The sequence below is a fragment of the Camelus dromedarius genome, chromosome 3, assembly GCF_036321535.1.
Source record: "Camelus dromedarius isolate mCamDro1 chromosome 3, mCamDro1.pat, whole genome shotgun sequence".
Lineage (NCBI taxonomy): Eukaryota > Metazoa > Chordata > Mammalia > Artiodactyla > Camelidae > Camelus > Camelus dromedarius.
The window spans coordinates 60,619,026-60,636,756 of NC_087438.1; positions in this window are offsets into that span (position 1 = coordinate 60,619,026).

Consider the following 17,731-nt stretch of genomic DNA (forward strand, 5'->3'; position numbering starts at 1 on the left):
AGATTACGAACAGACACAGACAAGGAAACTCAGATCATACTATTAACATTAGGAGCCTTCTGCCCAATTATTTCAAGTTAGTCAAGGCAGATTTATCACTAGTGTGCCTTTTAAAAATTGGCATGCCACATATATATAAATAATGAGTCAGATTAGGACAATAATGGGATAAAAGAAGTTAACTTTATCTGCAGTACTAATTTAACCCAAACATGCACAATGTCAACACCTACACTTCTTAGTATCCAGGGTTCTTAGTCTCTCAGAGGAGACCCAGATCCCAGTTTATAAGATATAAATACTCACGTTCATATCTAATACTTATAAAGACATGCATTTAGCATTTTGCAGTAGAAGCTATAGCTTTCCAAACCATGTAACAAATCTTTGAATAAACTGAAATCAAGTTATCATTTAAAACTTGCTTTTAGGAGAGCAGAAAATCCCAAAGTAGAAGTTTATCCTTTGGCTATTTGAACTAACTGATTTCCACCTGGCTACCAGAAGTGTGCTTTATGAAAACTATGTTTGTTACTTTCTAAACGTCAAATAAATTATATAATGTAAAAAGAGGGTTATGTCACCCTATTAGTGCTTCTAGACTTAATTATGTACTTTCTGAGCATTCAGTTTATGGTGAATTTGGGGAAAGCCATTTCACTAAAAGCCGTGTACTTTTAAATAACATTTTATAATACCACTGATGCTTTGTGTCACCTTCAACAATTAAAAGTAAGATCACTGTAATCTATTCTACTTACTCGCACTTGAATTGGTCTTGAGTTATTTAGTAGGCTCATTTTGTTTTATAGTCACTGCTACAAGAAGATACAGAGGTAATAAGGATTGAGAAGGATCGCTGTACATTAAACATGCGGAAAGAGCATGTAGCTGAACAAGACCAGATTTATCACTGTAGCTGGGTGTATAGGCAGTGCTCTTCCCTACCACATTGTTTTTCACCAAGTAATTAGCATCCGAGGCTCACAGAATGTTAGAGCCGGAAGGGTCACTGGTGGTGATCTCTCATTTTACAGACGCAAGAACCAGAGACTCAGAAAACTTCATCAAATTTACCAAGAGCTCCTGGCTAGAAAGTGTTAGAACTGAGAAAAGAACCCTGGTCTCTAGGCATTCCTTCTCAAACTTCAGCACACAACAGAATCTCGCTGGGAGGACCTGCCCATACCAGAGTTTCTGATTCAGTAGCAGGGGTTGGAGCAGGGAGCAGGGAGCAGGGAGAGGGGAATTCTCATTTCTAGCAAGTTCCAGATGGTACTGCTCTTGCTGATCTAGGGATCACACTTTGAGAACTACTGGTCTCTATACCAGTTTTTGTAAACTGCTGTTATCTTATTTCTAATAACTTTTCTCATCATTGCAAGTAAAGCAAACTCAAGTTAATACCACATCACTTTGCTGTCATCTCTCTAGTAGAGAGCTTGTGTAATACGTACAGTGTGGAAAGTCTGGAAGTGTGCAGGAGAAAAAATATTAAAGCAAGAATAAGGAATGTAGGGGCACTAAATGCTGAAAAGATTATGCCCATTGAGGTGAATCCTGTCCCAACCCAAACCACCTAAATCTCAAGGTAAAAAGCAATATTAAATCATACCTAGTGTAAAAGAGCCAAACAAAGCCCTAAGGTGTTCTCCCTTTCTCTCCATCCTCAGAAGCCTCAATGTCACTTATATCGTAAGAATTTCCTACTGTATTTATCAAGTTGTACTAAAGGCATCTCTAATGCTATCATTTCCAAGCTGTCCTTTTTCATTATCTCTTACCATGATCTTACCATGATCATGTGTCTATTCTGTGAGTGCAAAATAATCTCTGAGCTGCAGTTTTCTTAAATCATAACAGAATCTAGTTAGAAGCCAAATACAGGGAAAATGGCCTTATCCTCTGCTGCCTTCGCCCACTAGCTAGCAATATTGAGACCACCACAGACATTCACCTTCTTAATTCAGTCTCTAAAATAGAAGAGCATCCATAGTCCTAATGAATCAAAGTGCAACTCACGATTGCCTGTATAGTATTAGCAAATTTAGGTCACAAGATCCAGAAAGAAAGAGCCCTAGTATAAGGGAACTTGAAATTGCCTGTGCTTGAAGAACCGGCTCAGAACAGGAGCATATTCAAGAGGAATTTCACTCAGGCATTTGCCGGTTCCTTAGCCTCCTGCACAGAATTCAACAAACCTGTTCAGTGTTCTGGTCTCACAGCTGTAATATCATTGCCCTTTTTTTTTTAACTGGTTTGGAGAATGACTGTGATGAAGGTAATCTCCAAAATACCAAAAACAATTTATTTCTATTGTTCTTAAAATAGTGTCAGTTTGGAAAATGAAAGTAACGGTGGAAAAAGATTTTAATTATATATATAAACCTTGATAATTTTGTGCTCTCTCCCACATTTTTATTGGAGTATAATTACCTCTTTTTTTATAAGCTTTTTAAGCAAATTGCCTTTTAATCAGTTTTCTAGAAAAAAATTGATTTCATGGAATAGGTTTGATTCCAATTCATACCATAAATAAGATAGCACTTTTCTGAACGTTGAGAATCCTCCCCCCAAAAATAACATTCCTATTTCTGGAGATCTTTAGTAAGTTATTACATTAAGATCTGCTTTAATATATTACTTAAACTTCTACAGAAAATAACTTTTTCATCTCAAAATAATTTTCAAACGTAAAGGGTTTCTAAGCAGATTTCACTGTGTTTTTGCCTTATATTTACTTTTCTACCACCGTCCCCTTTTTTCAGGTAAGCCAACCAATTACAGAAAAATTAACTTAGGTTTGTCATGATTACAGGTGTATCCAGGGTATTTCTGGGCTTCCTCCCTGCCTAAACCAACACTGTATGTCCACTATCATTTCACCTCAGCCTTCCATTAATAGATTTCCCACTCTAGTTGAATCCTTTCTCATTTCTTCAGTTTTAGATAAAATAGACCTTTTGTCTACCACAATCCTTGAATGTAATGAAATTTCTGAATTGTAGCAAAAGTTTTATTTTCTCCTGTCTAAGCTAAACTGAATTATTTAGTGTTTCAATCATCATTATTTTAAAAAGTCGTGAGTGGCAAGCAAGGAATTTGTTTATTTAGAAGAAAAGTCTATAAGAACATAATTCTTTTTTACAAGACAATAGAATACCTATACCTTAAAAAAATCTGTCTTTTTTAAAAAGATATATTAAGTGAAACCAAGTATTATAACTCAGAAGTTATTTAGCAAAAAGTTTATTAATGTAAATGGCTAAAAGCTAGCCCCATGCAAACACTAAGGTAGATGAATAGTAGTCTATTAATTCAAGTTATCTGCTCTACAACTGCATTTTTATTTTTACCTTTTCATTTTGAAATATATGTGCATATACTATTTTTACCCCTCAGTAAAAATAAAGCTAGATATTTCCAGGTATTAAGCAAGTCTGTTTTACTTATTTCTAAAATCTTCTCTCTGATATTTTTAAGACAGTTATATTATACATACTCTAGAAATACAAAGGCAATAAAAATGAATATGCTTTGTCTCAGAGGAATATTTTTTAATGATTATGTGAACATTCTCTATACAATTTAATATTCTATATCCACCTATAAAATTCTACAAAGAAATGTATTGTTGTGTGTGAGCCAATTGGTAAATTTGATTTTAATAAGAAATCAGTAAAATATGCATATTACAAATGAAGAGAATACAGGTTACTATCTGCCATTTATAGTAAGAGCTTACATTTCAGAGCTTAATAATGAACCTCCCTGGGGAAGATTTAATAAAGCAGGTGCTTTGGTATTGCACGCAGTTTTGTTTTTCTGTCTCGCTTTTTCTTACCCCCAAAAGGAAAAAAAATCTCATGACCCTGTTTATCAAGGATAAATCTAGCAATGTATAGTCTGTACTATACACCACCTAAGTTGATCCAGATCTCCAAACCAACCCACTGTTCGCTACTGAGTTTATAAAGCACAACATGCCCTGTGAAATTATAGGCTGAAGCCTTCTCTCTTTGGTCCTTACCACAAGAAATATAAAAGCAGTTTAGAATAACTGGCAATTGCACAGTGTTTCAAATTTAAAGAAGTACATGTTATGAGGGGGTGGAGTAGGGGTAGGAGTAGTTCTTAACTATTCTTTTCTCCAACAGAACACTGAACATCTAAAACATGTTCAATCCTGTTAATGCTTGTCAAATATTTCACAGTTCAGCTTTGTTCAGATTTTTTACTATGAAAAATCAATTAGGTGGGATTCAGATTCTAGAGATGGAAGAGTTGAAAGAGACCTTAAATAACCTTATTCTACCAGATTCATAGGTGAAAAACAGTCTCAAGAAAATTAAGCAACTTGTCCAAGGTTTTGCAGAGTCCAGCATAAAACTCGAGTCTGCAGACACCCAGTCCAGCATCCTTCCCACTACTCATTTTGTCTGATTTTTTCTTTAACAATTAAACAATTTCAAGGGCTATACAATCTGATTTCACAATTAAGATAAAGCGGTCGTATTTATATCCAGAATTGTGTACAATTTCACTTGTGCAGAATTTCACTTGATATTTAGTCATTACAGTAAAATAGTATCATTATCTTTCAATTACAGAGATCAATTTTAGTTCATTAGCAAAATAAAATGCTTGCAGAAGGTCCATGCTAATTCTTCAAAGCTGCAATATTCTGAATGTCAGAAGTGAAATACATTTCATAAAAAAACAAAATTTGACAAAAGTACTTGAGGTTAAACCACAGCTGTGCAAAGCTCACTGCTCTGCTTATCACAGATCTGCTAAAAAAGCATAATTCAAAGGTCTGAAAAGGAAAATATGTGCCATGGCCAACTAATAATTGCCATTTCCCCTTATTTCTTGGTTTCAGCAGCTTTTCAAAGAGAAATTTGGGTCACAGGATATTGTGACATGGTTAGAGCATTATGGGTACAGATTCAAGCTAAGATGACCTACAGACTACATAAAAGGAAGATTTAGACTAATCTTTAAGCCTTACAAAAGGATTACTACCTATAGGTAAAAGTGACCCAAACAATATAGCTATAAAGGATAGTGGCAACTTTATTAGGCTTTCTGAACTGAGAGTCTTAATTATTATCCAGAGAAACCCCAGCCAGCTAAGCAGAACTAAAGCCAAAGGGGTAGCAATATTATCAAGTGTAAGTTGATGCTAATATCTTCTAAGTAAAACTGTATTGGGGTATCTTGGAAGAAGCCATTTACAAAATATATATAAAGATGTTGTTCCTTAATATATTCAATTATTATGATGTTCCATGAGAGTTTCTAAGATGATATGGACATGTCAGTATTAAATTGTTAGATTATGTAAATTGAATGTATGGCCTCTGATATTCCAACATATTTTTAATTGCACTTTTTTCTAAAGAAGGAGGTGGGGGTCTGCTCATACTACGATATGGCCACATTAATATCACAACCAGTGATGCTCATGGTGTAAGGCAGACTTGAAATAAGTGGGATTTTTTTCCTACTAATATGGTCATAAATTTAAAACCAAGAAAAGTTGAACATAGTTAAGTTGTGCTTTTATACATAAGCCCTTTTCTATGTAAATCAACTCTTCATAAATTTAGTTATGCAATTTAAATAATACATGATCCTATTCTACTTGGTGATTACTTGTTTCATGGGACTCAATCGCTGGAATTCTCAGTTACTAGAAATTCAAGACATTCATTTTGTTAAACAGTTTGCTGATATAGTAGAAAGGCCTTTGTGTGTCATACTGGATAAAGGGCAATGGTAGTCAGGGAGCCTGATAGTAAGTTGAGCAGGCAAGCAAGTAAATAGAAATCAGGGATGTAATAAGAGTTGTCAGATAAACATGAGGGAAGGCCAGGTAAGAAGTCAAAAGAACAGAAGCAGATATATCTTAATAAACAAAAGAGTGCTTTAAAAGATTGGGCAAAGCCTGGTCCAGAGAGTAAACTCCTGGTGCAGAAGTTAATGCCAGTGTCTAATAAAAGAGAAAGGGAAAGGTAGACAGGTTAATTTTGGGATTCTAAACAGGCAGACATTCGGAAACGACCCCAGCAATGGGGCCTCAAAGGAGAAGAGCAGTGTGTGTGATTTAAAAAACTGAGCACGAAGAGCCCACTGGGGAAGACCCAGGACTGTGTGCCTCTGAGAGACCATAGTCATCCTCCTTTGAAAGCACAATGGTGAGCCCCAGCAAAGTTTGCTGCTTTGTGGACTAGCAGATAGAGGAAGACCAGAGCTCAACAACAGTGGAACATGTCAGTGAAAAGCAAATTGATGGCGGTCAAGGGTGCAAAGCTGATGCAGGGTTTATTTGCACCCGGGAGGGCTGTTGGAAACGCTTTCCTTTGGCTTGCATAATCCCTGAAATTCTTGGACAATCCTGGAAACTAGTCAGCCTCCCCAAGTATGTGGTACTGAACTTCTGGCCAATCAGGCATGTGGAGGCTTGAGACAGTCCTAATTTAACCTAGCTGAGGAAAAGCTATGTGACTGTCCTTGCATGAAGAGCCTGGGGAATGGTTCATCCAAATTACATAAGTATTGTATTGTGTTGCTGTCTCTTCTATTTTAAAAATATCACTACTGAAAGTAACTGCTACATGTGCAAATGAACATGAAAACTCCACTGCACAACTTTTTATTTTGCATGTTTTACCTGCAAACCTAGTCTTTTTGATTATGATATATACAATTAAAAGCCTTATACCCAAAATCTATTATTGTTCCTACTCTTGCTCTTAACCCATATTCCATAAGTAAACCTATGCTATTAGGGATACTAATGGTCACATTGTCCTGAATGCTACCATTACCTCTTAGAAATTTTCAGCACTGCACTGTTGTTTCATGATATGTTGCCCAGCATCCTTCACTTATATTCACCCTGTACAAAGAAAACAGAATGAAAATAAATGCTTCAATATATTCACATTCTCTTAATTTAGCTTAGAGATAAAGGAAACTTTTTCAATCCTATAGTTTAAAAAATACTGGAATGACTAGGGATGAAGCTCTCCGTCAATAAAAAATTTTAAGTAGAAAAATAAATGGTTATCTTAAATAGCTTAGATAGTCTGCTTAAGGGCAAGTACCTAGAAAAGGTAACTTCTTAAATTATTTTAATTTTTAATTTCTCAAGTGACACACTTACGCATTTGCATGAAATGCAAACACTGCAAAGAACCCTAAAGTCCCACTTGATCATCACCTCAATCCAAATCAGCTTTCAAGAGGTAAGTACTGTGACCAGTTACAAGTGTCCTCTTGAAAACTCCTTCTTACACCTTTATAAACACATACAGAATAAGTGCATAACAGCCTATATATATATATATATATATATATAAAATTAGACCATTAAGATATATTTGTTTGGTTTTATATGAACAGAGAGAAGATATCTTTTAATTCTAGTATTACATAGTTTAATTTTTGAGCAAAACAAAACATTTCCTTGGAACTACTGGCCTGTGAGCTAGCACTGAATTTTGCTTCTAAAATAGCATATAAGCAGGAACATACCCTGCTTAAGGAATAAAAATCTGCTTTAGTAGCCCTATCATAGCCTTTGTAGTCCTCCAGCAGACAGAGTATATTTAGCTTTAGGCTTATCTACAAACTAGCAATGTTATTCACCCTCAGTATCCATTATAAAAACTTGTACCTGATGAACCTCAAAGCAAGTTTCTGAATCACATACCCTTTTGTCCAGCAACTGACTTTGCTCATCTTTTATTGTCATGCTTGTTAAATTTGCAACACACACACACACACACATACACACACACACTCACAGCCATGGAAAGAATTAAACCATACACTGTTCTTCCCTTAGGGGAAAAAAGGAAAGAAAACCAGGAAAGTCAATATTCAATATTTGTTGTGGTTATTTAAAAATATACATGTGTATGTTTCCCCTTGGAGGTTGCTTGATAGAGGACGGGTTTACAGAAAGTTTAAATAAGTGGGTCAATTGCTGTAAGACATACAGAGTCAACTTTTTAAAAATTCTATTATTGGGGAGTTGTTCGTTTTCATGTGTGATTTGAAATTAAAAGTTTTAAATAAATGCTTGGAAAGTATACTGGATGGCAGTATTTAGCAATCATGTTTTCTTTACATAACGTAACACACTAATGGACTACATTTTTCTTTGCTTTCTGCCATTAACTCTGAAAATAAGCAAGTTACTGTCCAAATCAGAGCCAAAAACACCACAGGGTTTCTGGCTGTGAAGGGATACTTCATGCATAAATGTGGGAAAGGAAAAAGTTGATAAACAGCCAGTTGGGAAGTGTGAAAAGATTATTTTTATTTCGTGGTGTTTTCAGTGTGTAGTATCTCAGATGTTCAAAAATATATTGCTGTGCCTGAAAGTTTACAATCCCCATAGTAGTTATTATCCAATGTAGTGGATGTGAAACACTTATAATGGGGACACTCTCCCTCAGTCCCTCCTTCTGGCTCTCCCTCTCTCTCCTTCTCTCTCTTTTTCTATTCTAAATCTAATGGGTTAAAATGCAGCTTCATAGAAATTAAGCATAGACACATTGGAATTTTAATGAATGGGTCCATGAGATGCGGTTCCTAAAAAAATGACACAGATGCTATCCCTTTGCTGCTGTTCTCCCTTCTTGGTTATTTTTATTTCTTTCCCAGTCAAATGAGCCTGGTGCTTCAGGAGGATTTTTCTTTGCTAACCATCCTCTTTCCAAGACAGAACACCAAAGTATTATGTTTAGATCTCAAGATTTACAGTGATAGTGTTTGAACAAAACTGGAAAAAAAAACTTGAAAAAATTACAATCTACATTTCATTGTATATCCTGTAGTATTTTTTTAAGTTATATATAAATACACACACACATACATACACACACAATATGACTAGCCTGGACCTCTGAAATGATAAAAATTAATTATCTGATCAAAGTGCCAAACTCCAACATCTTTGCAAGGTTTCCAGTGTATAATACACATTTTCTTCTACATGAAACATTACCTGTGCTAGTCTTGCTCACTAGTTCATTCTTGTCATTGTCATTGCCTCTGATCATTTTATTAATCATAATCATGAATTTTTTATTATTATTTATAGATGGTGATAGTTTTATAAACACAGGAAACATTTGAAATTTAATAAAGCGAAATTGTAATTGTTTCATTTAATCAATAAAGGTTTGTTGCTTGGGAGCATAATGGGAAGTTAATTTGTTTTTCAAATAAATACCACAATAATGGAAAGAAAACAATATTCAAAATTCTCTTAATAAGAAACAGCATGGAAAATATTTTCATCTGATATCTTGAAATAAAGGAATACTAAAATATAATCAATTGACCCATGTAAAATCATGACTATAAATATTTCTTATATATCCGCCTCCCCCCAAAATGCTGTTTTTAAAGTAAAGAAATTATCACATATGAGCTCAAAAGTATTCATACCTATAGAATATCTTTTCTGTTAATGCGTAATAAACCTGTAGTGTGAATATTCTGAAAGGCAGAGAGTTAGAAATTTTGTAAAGCTAGGAAACAATTTAAAACCACTATGTAATCATAACTGGTGATGACTGCATAGGGAACTCCTCTAAGTATTCCATGCCAGTTTATTAGTTGAAAAACAAACAAACAAACAAAAAACAGAATAAAACTTGTTTCTTGGACCCTCCATCCAAAAGGAACCAAAGTAAGTCACAGAATTCCCAGTTTAATTTTGGAAGCTAGTCAACCCTCTGTTTAAACTTCTGAAATAATATTGGTAAAATAGTCAGAATCACAGACTCTTAATCTGTTAACTTTCCAAAGACCTGTGGTTCTTCTGTTCCTATGCAAAGAAAGGTTTATTTCTAGTAAATAAACCATTTTGTGGGGGAAAAAACAATTAAAAAAAGATTTTATAAAGATAAAATTATCCTTCCAAAGAGAAAAAAAAATGGCTGTATGCTTTTACTGTTTTAAGATAGTTTCTTTCTATAATAGCAGTTTCTTATCAAAACAAGGAAATAAACTGTTCTTAAGATAGTGAAAGATCAGCCTCTGAAGGATAGTGGTGTTTGACAAATTCAAAATAAAAAACATAGTGATTTCTCCTTCTGTAAATTTTGAAGATTTGTTAACTCAGACTAAACCCCAGAAATAAGAGAGACTCAGCAGCACCAAGAGAAGTGTAGGACCCAGAGAAAATTCTTAACCAAAAGCTCCTGCCAAATTTCCTACTTATTTTTATTGAATAAATAAATCAATTGGTAGAATAAGGAGTCGAGTGTCAAGGATTCCTTCTTGAGTTTACCTGCCTTAGAAATAACCAGACCAAGGTACTCCCACTAAGTGTTAGAAAGTGACATCCATGTCTGGGCCTCAATCTTTTTAGGAAATAGTCCCATACTTAGATGGCCACCCCAACTCCCTCTCCCAGGTGACCTCTTTGAGAATACTCATACAGCTGTCCTACCTATAAAACTAATTCCACAGTTCCTCAAAAAGCTTAACATAGAATTACTATGCAATCCAATAATTCTCCTAGGTATATTCCTCAAATATTTGAAAACAGGTGTTCAAACAAAAACTTGTAAATGAGCATTTTTAACAGCACTATTCAAAATAACCAAAAGGTGGAAACAACCCAAATGTCCATCAATAGATGAACAGAGAAACATAATATCATATACCCATACAGTGGAATACTACTTACCCATGAAAAGGAATTGATACATGAAGTATCAATATGTGCTACTACATGGATGAATCTTGAAAACAATATGTTAAATGAAAGAAGTCAGACACAGAAGGCCATATATTATTTGATTTCACTTACATGAAAAAAAAAACAGAAAATGAAAATGCTTGGAGACAGAAAGCAGTTTAGTGGTTGCCAGGAGCCAGGGTGAGTAGGGAATGAGGACTGATTCCTTAATGGATATAAAACTTCCTTTCGGAGTAATGAAAATGTCTGTAACCAGATAATGGTGATCATTGCACAGATTATGTACTAAAACTCACTAAATTGTAAATAGTTAAAATGGTAAATTTTATGTTATATGTACTTTACCTCGATTAAAAAAATAATAATTCCAGTGCATGTGACCTGGCCCAGAAAGCCTTCAGGGTTGGCTTGCCTGGCGCAAATGAGCTGGGGACCCTGGCTGCCAAGACTCCTCACAGCTTTACTGAAGGTGTGCTATATTTAAGTTGGTTAAATTTCCCACAGCAATACATCAATGCCTAAGTTACCACTCTTAAAATGTGGAAGCTGTGGCCCTAAAGATAAAGACTCTTGATATGTTGACTTTTATTAGTCATTTTAACAGTATGCATTTTCAAGAGACCTGGATTTTAGAACATTCTTCTTTCCAAGTTCAGGACTTTTCACCTTTTAGCTCTTTGGCCACTAAATAAAATATATTTTGCAGAGGAAATGATGAATTTGGCTTCCTTAGAGGCCAACCATACATTCAGTTTCCTGGAAAACTTCTCATTCACTTCTATTAATCTAATGTAATTATTAGTAGTGTCTCTACCACTTTCAAAAGTGTTCCAGTCTGGATGATAAATTATATGGTCCCCCTACTTCAAGGAGACCACTGTTAAGCGTCCCTGACTGATCTGTCCAACAAAACTCTTTTCTGTGCCAGCTTTGATCCAGTTCTCTGGCAAAGTTAGATGTGATTTGTCTTAATATATGCATTCTGTTTGCCAAGGCATACATAGCATGTTTGGACAATATAGTATCATTTTGTGATCTTTTGCTCTTATTTATTCTCCATTTCCTATGGTAGAGCTAATCATTTGTGAAAACCAAAATGTTAGGAATGATGCCACAGCACACTTTTCTATAGGATACACTTTCAAAAGTAGATTAACCCAAAAAGAAACTGTATTAGTATACTCAATTTGGGTAGACCCTAGTGTTGCTGAATGTTAGCTAAATCTGGATGAAATTTTACTTACATCTATTTCATGGGATCAAGCACTATAGATAATTTGGTGGTTGTCTCCCAATGCTTATTGACATCCCTCTAAGTAAAAAAGTCAGCATTCTCCTTTTTTTAATTTAATCTATGCATAGTCTCAGAACTTAGCTTCATACAGGACTAGATCAGAGAAGTGGGCTAAGTCTGAAATGGGCTGAGAGGTTTTCAAATTAGATTGCTAGTAAGCATATCAGATTTAATGCATTCTTCTTAAATGTCCTCTTCCCACTTTTAAAAATTCCTTACTTCTTGAAATTTTGTGGCATAATGGTCACAAAAAAGAAAAAGAAAAAGGAAAAAGTATTTAAGGGAATTTAACACTTTCAGACATATGATTAATGTATTAACACTTTAAAAAATACAGTGATATCAAGTCTAGCTAGTTCTGTAGTGAAGATACTGTTTTCAGGCACAGACCATGCACACAGTCCACAAGGTACAATGAATTAGATTCCTGGAAGAGGAGCTACCAACTGAAGTGATATAACTGGATTCAGATTTTTCAATAGAAGTAATGCCATATGGAGGAATGGGGAGAGATATGCACCTGACTAAAGCCTGACTTTAAACATTTTATAGACTAGGCAGCAAAAAGTTATTTAATCCTCTCCAATAAATGTTTTAAATTTGTACAGAGTAAAACCTAAAATATGTTGAAATTAAACAGCACCCAAGTATGAGTCCCAGCTCTATCATTTTCTAGCTGTGTGACTTCAGGTAAGTTCTCCTCTCAGACTGTTTCCTCATCTACAAAATTGGGATAATAATGACACCTGTCTTACAGGGTATGAAATTGTGATATAGTAAGTGATATGTATCTTGGTCTTCTCTGACTCCTGGCTTACAGCTCTTCAAAACCCTTGTAATTTGCTAAGTGATAAAGGTAAAAGGAGTATCTTTTGTTATAATATTTGGTTTTTGTCCTTGGCTCCTGAAATAGCTCAAGTGATAACGGTGAAGGAAGTATCTTTTGTTGTTTGTAACCTGCCCCTTTCAACCACACTTGAGTTTATATTAATGCAGCAAGCCCTTAAGGATGAGAGGACTTGTTGCCAGGGAAACCAATGATGCATTAGAGAGTTGGAACTTTCAGCCTACCCCCCCAGTGTCATGGTGGAGGAGAATGGATGAAATTTGAATTAACCACTAATAAACAATGATTTAATCAGTTGTGTCTATGTAATTAAGCCTCCATAAAACCCCTAACCAAAGGAGTCTGCAGAGCTTCCAGGTTGGTGAACACATCAAGTTGCTGAGAGGATGACACACTCAGAGAAGGCAAGAAACAACCCACACCTTCCCACATAGCTTGTCTTATGCATCTCTTCTAGTTGGCTGTGCCTGAGTTGGATCTTTTATAGAAAACCAGTAATAGTAAGTAAAACGTTTTCCTAAGTCTGTGAACCTTTCTAGCAAAAGATCAAAGCTGAAGAGGGGGCTTCATGAACCTTCAGTTTATAATAGGTTAGTCAGAACTACAGGTGACAACTTGGGACTTTTGATTGGTGTCTGAAGTAAGGGGCACTTTTTTGGACTGAGTCTTTAGCCTGTGAGGTTTGCACTAACTCTAGTCAGTGTCAGAATTGGGTTAAGTTAATTGTAGGATGACGCCCAGTTGGCATCTTCCAAGAAAGGGAGACTTGCTGGTGGGAAAAATGCACACAATTTGATGTCAGAAGTGTTAAGAGAGTAGAAGTAAGGAGCTTTTCTTGTATAGGGTATTGAGTTAAATTAGATAATGTATATAAAGCACTCAGCAATGCCCATTAAACATTATGCCCTTAAAAAAGTTTAGTTATTATTATTACCTGTATTTATTAATAAATAGTTTCCTGTCTTGTCACTCATCTTGTAAACTGTCCTGGTTCATCAAAGCACTTTGCAATCCACATGCCCTAGACAAAAACTCCAGCCAATCCTGTCACATAGAGTCCTCCTTAGTTATTTCTCACATGCACCAACCTTTCTCCCATCTCAGCTCAGTGAAAGGACTTGAGTCACTGTAATTACTGTATATTTAATATAATTCAGTATAAAAGTATAAAATATAATGTCCTCATAATTTTCCCTTAATTTAATTGAATCTTGATTCTTCCCTTATTCCTATCCCACTAAACACTGCTCCTTCTCATCTCAGTGAAAAGCCCTGCCCTACTTCTGCAAAACCCTATGTGTTTATTCTTCTCTTTTTTCACTCCCTAAATTCAACCCATCAGCAAGTTTTATCACTCCAACTTTAAAATACATTCTGAGCCTAACCCCTTTTATCTGTATTATTAACACCTTTGTTCACTAGAAAATCAGCATCGGCATCACCTGGGAATTTGCTGGACAATTCTCGGGCCCCATCCCAGATGTACTGAATCAGACACCTCATGGATGGGAGAGGAGGATGAGACATCAGCCTGTGGTTTAAGGGGCCCTCTAGGTGGCTCTGATGCACACTTCAGTCTGAGAACCACTGTTTCCATCAAAACCACCATCATCGCTCAGTGTCAGTGTATGGGAATGTCTTAACAGCCTTCTAACTCATTTTCCGCTTCTACTCTTGCTCCCCTACCATCCATTTTTCCACACAGCAGCTAGAATAACATTTTTTGACTTGGAATCCTTCAATGACCTCCTATGTCCACTAAACTAAAATCCATCTTCCTTACTCTGGCTTACAAATCCCCTGCATGACCCAGCTACATACTGCTTCTCCAACCACCTCTCTCTCCATCTTTCATGCTCTCAGAACACTGCTTTTCTCTTTCCATTACTTCAATGCACCATGATGGTTTCTGCCACAGGGCCTAAGTACATGCTCGCTCCTCAGCTGGAATCATTCTTGTCATTCCCATCTTCAATGTTTCCTCTTCAGAGAAGGCTTCACATTAATGTTACTTAATAAACAGTTTCTGAAATCCAATAATTAGTCACTATTATCTGGCTAACACTATATATGTAGAAAATGAACCAACATTCATTTTCTACATATCAATGTGAACTTGTACCTTTCCCTTTTGCTATTTTGAGAGTTCATTATCTTTCTTCTACTACAATAGCCAAAAAGTAAGGACTTCATCCATTGTGTTCACCTTTGTTCATCCAGAAACCAGAACAATCACTGGCATATAGCCAATGTTTACTGAAATAACTAATTGTAACAACGCAGCAGAGGAAGAAACGCTTTCATCAGTTTCAGGGAATTTGTAAAGTCTTTGAGGAGATTGTGTCAAGTGACTCTAAAAGGAGGTAAAAGAGAACAATGGGTCAAAACACAGCTTGGAGTCAGAACCAGCAAGGCTCAAATCCCAGCTCTACCTCTCACAAGGTATAAGAACTGGAGCAAATTTCTATCTTTTCTTTTTAACCTGTTCAACATCTTCTTTTCAAAGTTGTCATTGGGAATAACTAAAATAATATAATAGGGAACTCAGCTTATAATAAATACACAGTAATTATAACTTGGAATTACAGAAGATTTAGACTTCCTTGAAAAATGTGTTCTATATTGCATATGACAATATGAAAGTAAATCAAAATTGAATAAAGGAAAACATTCACCTATAATCTTGTTACCTCAAAAAAAAAAAACAATTTCATCTTGTCAATTCCCTTTTATACACATAGAATATTTTTACATAATGAAAATCTTACAGTAGATTCAATTTTGTAATTTCTTGACTTTTTGAAAACCCAATTCAGAGATGTCTCCTTTTCTGTCTCCTTTTTAAATTTCCCTCAAGCAGACAGAGAGAAGTGATCAAGTTGCTGGTCTTTCCTGCCTTTGAAGCTGAAAGTTTTACTACCTTCTTGAACTGCAATCTCTACATTAGCAATTTCATCTTGCACTCTGATATTATGAATGTCATGCCTTTAAAATGCATGAACCAATCCTTATTTGCACTAAAAATTCCCAGCCTTTGATCACTTCTCATCCTTTTGTCTCAAAAATAACTGCTCCAGGTTTTGACTTGAACAGTGGTCAACTCAAAGGCACGCATCTCTGCATTTGATCATGAATCTACAAAATTAAAAGCCTTTGTTCTTATTAGAGCAATGCTAGTAATAGGGAAAGGAGTGAATCCTGGAGGCTGATGGAAGTTGGAAGTCACAGTAGCCTGATGACTGTTATTGTTCAGGAAAAACCCTGAGTGTCGTAAACTGTTGGAATGCCTGTGATCACTCTAAGTAATGAGAAGGGATGACATAGATGTACTGAGAAAATTATAAACTGATGGACTCTCAGAAATAAACAGGAGAAGTGAGAGTCTCCAAGTTCACAATCTATTCAAGCAATATTAATTGAATGGCTACTATATGCCATACAATGTGCTAAGTCCTAGTTAGATAATAATGATTGTCATTCTAAATGAAGTAAGCCAGAAAAAGAAAGAAAAATACCATGTGATATTACTCATATGTGGAATCTAAAAAAAGAAAAAAAAGAGGACACTAATGAACTCATCTACAAAACAAAAACAGATTCGCAGACATAGCAAACAATCTTACAGTTACCCAGGGAAAGCTGGTGGGAAGGGATAAATTCAGAAGTTTGAGATTTGCAAATGTTAGCCACTATATATAAAAATAGATTAAAAAAACAGATTTTCTTCTGTATAGCACAGGGAAATATATTCAATATCTTGTAATAACCTTTAATGAAAAAGAACATGATAATGAATATATGTTTGTTTATGCATGACTAGGACATTGTGCTGTACACCAGAAACTGACACATTGTAAATGACTATACTTCAATTTTTAAAGCAGTAAAAAAAGATAATACTGATCAAAAATAAATACATAAAACTGAAACCTAGGTATGGTTTCTACGTCCATCAATTTATAATCTACTGTAGGAAATAAATAACAATGAGGCAAATAAACACACAAATATACATATATTTATAACTGAGATTATTGCTAGGAAGAAAGCAATACAGTATTATAACATCATGAAATAATTAATGGAATCTCACCTGGATTTGGGGATCAAGGAAAGCCTGAGAAGGGGGGCATTTGAAATGAGATCTAAAAGTAAAAGTTAATGAGGTAATTACTTTGAGTTGGGGGTAGAAGGGAATGGGTACACAGAATATTCCGGACAGTGAGAACAGCATGCACAAAGGCCCTGAGTCAGAAGGAATAAGGCATGTCTCCATGGCACGGCATGGAAAATCAATATGATGGTGACCGAAACTGCTCAGAAGGTGAGCTGGAGCATGCTGCAAGTCAAGGTCGGATGTATCTGAATCAGTGATGAAGTTCTAACTCACAAAATCTGTTGTGAGGATTAAAGAAATTAAATGAGGTAATTCCAGTAAAGCACATAATACAGTGCCTGGCTCAAAATAAAGCAGCTTGTAAGTGTTTTCTATTATTATTAATGGGAAAGATGAAATGAAATGGACTCACTTATTGTCAAGGGGTTTTTAAATGAAGGCAGGAGCCATTAAGGAAGTAGACCTTATGCACATCCTCACTGGGTTAAATATGAACTTTATAATTGAACCAAACTGCAAATATTCCTAATACTCTAAGAATTCTGCAAGAATACCTGCACTTGCTCCAGTAGCAGACTTTTGCTTAGTGATAGCCCTAGCAACCAATCATGTTCGGCCAAGACCATTTTTCTATTGCCAACACCAATCAAAATTCTGTTTTGCAAAGCAAATTATGCAGATACTTCCTTTTTTTGACTTTTAAAGTCCATGACTCTTGTTCTCTAAAGGGACCTGTTTGCATTG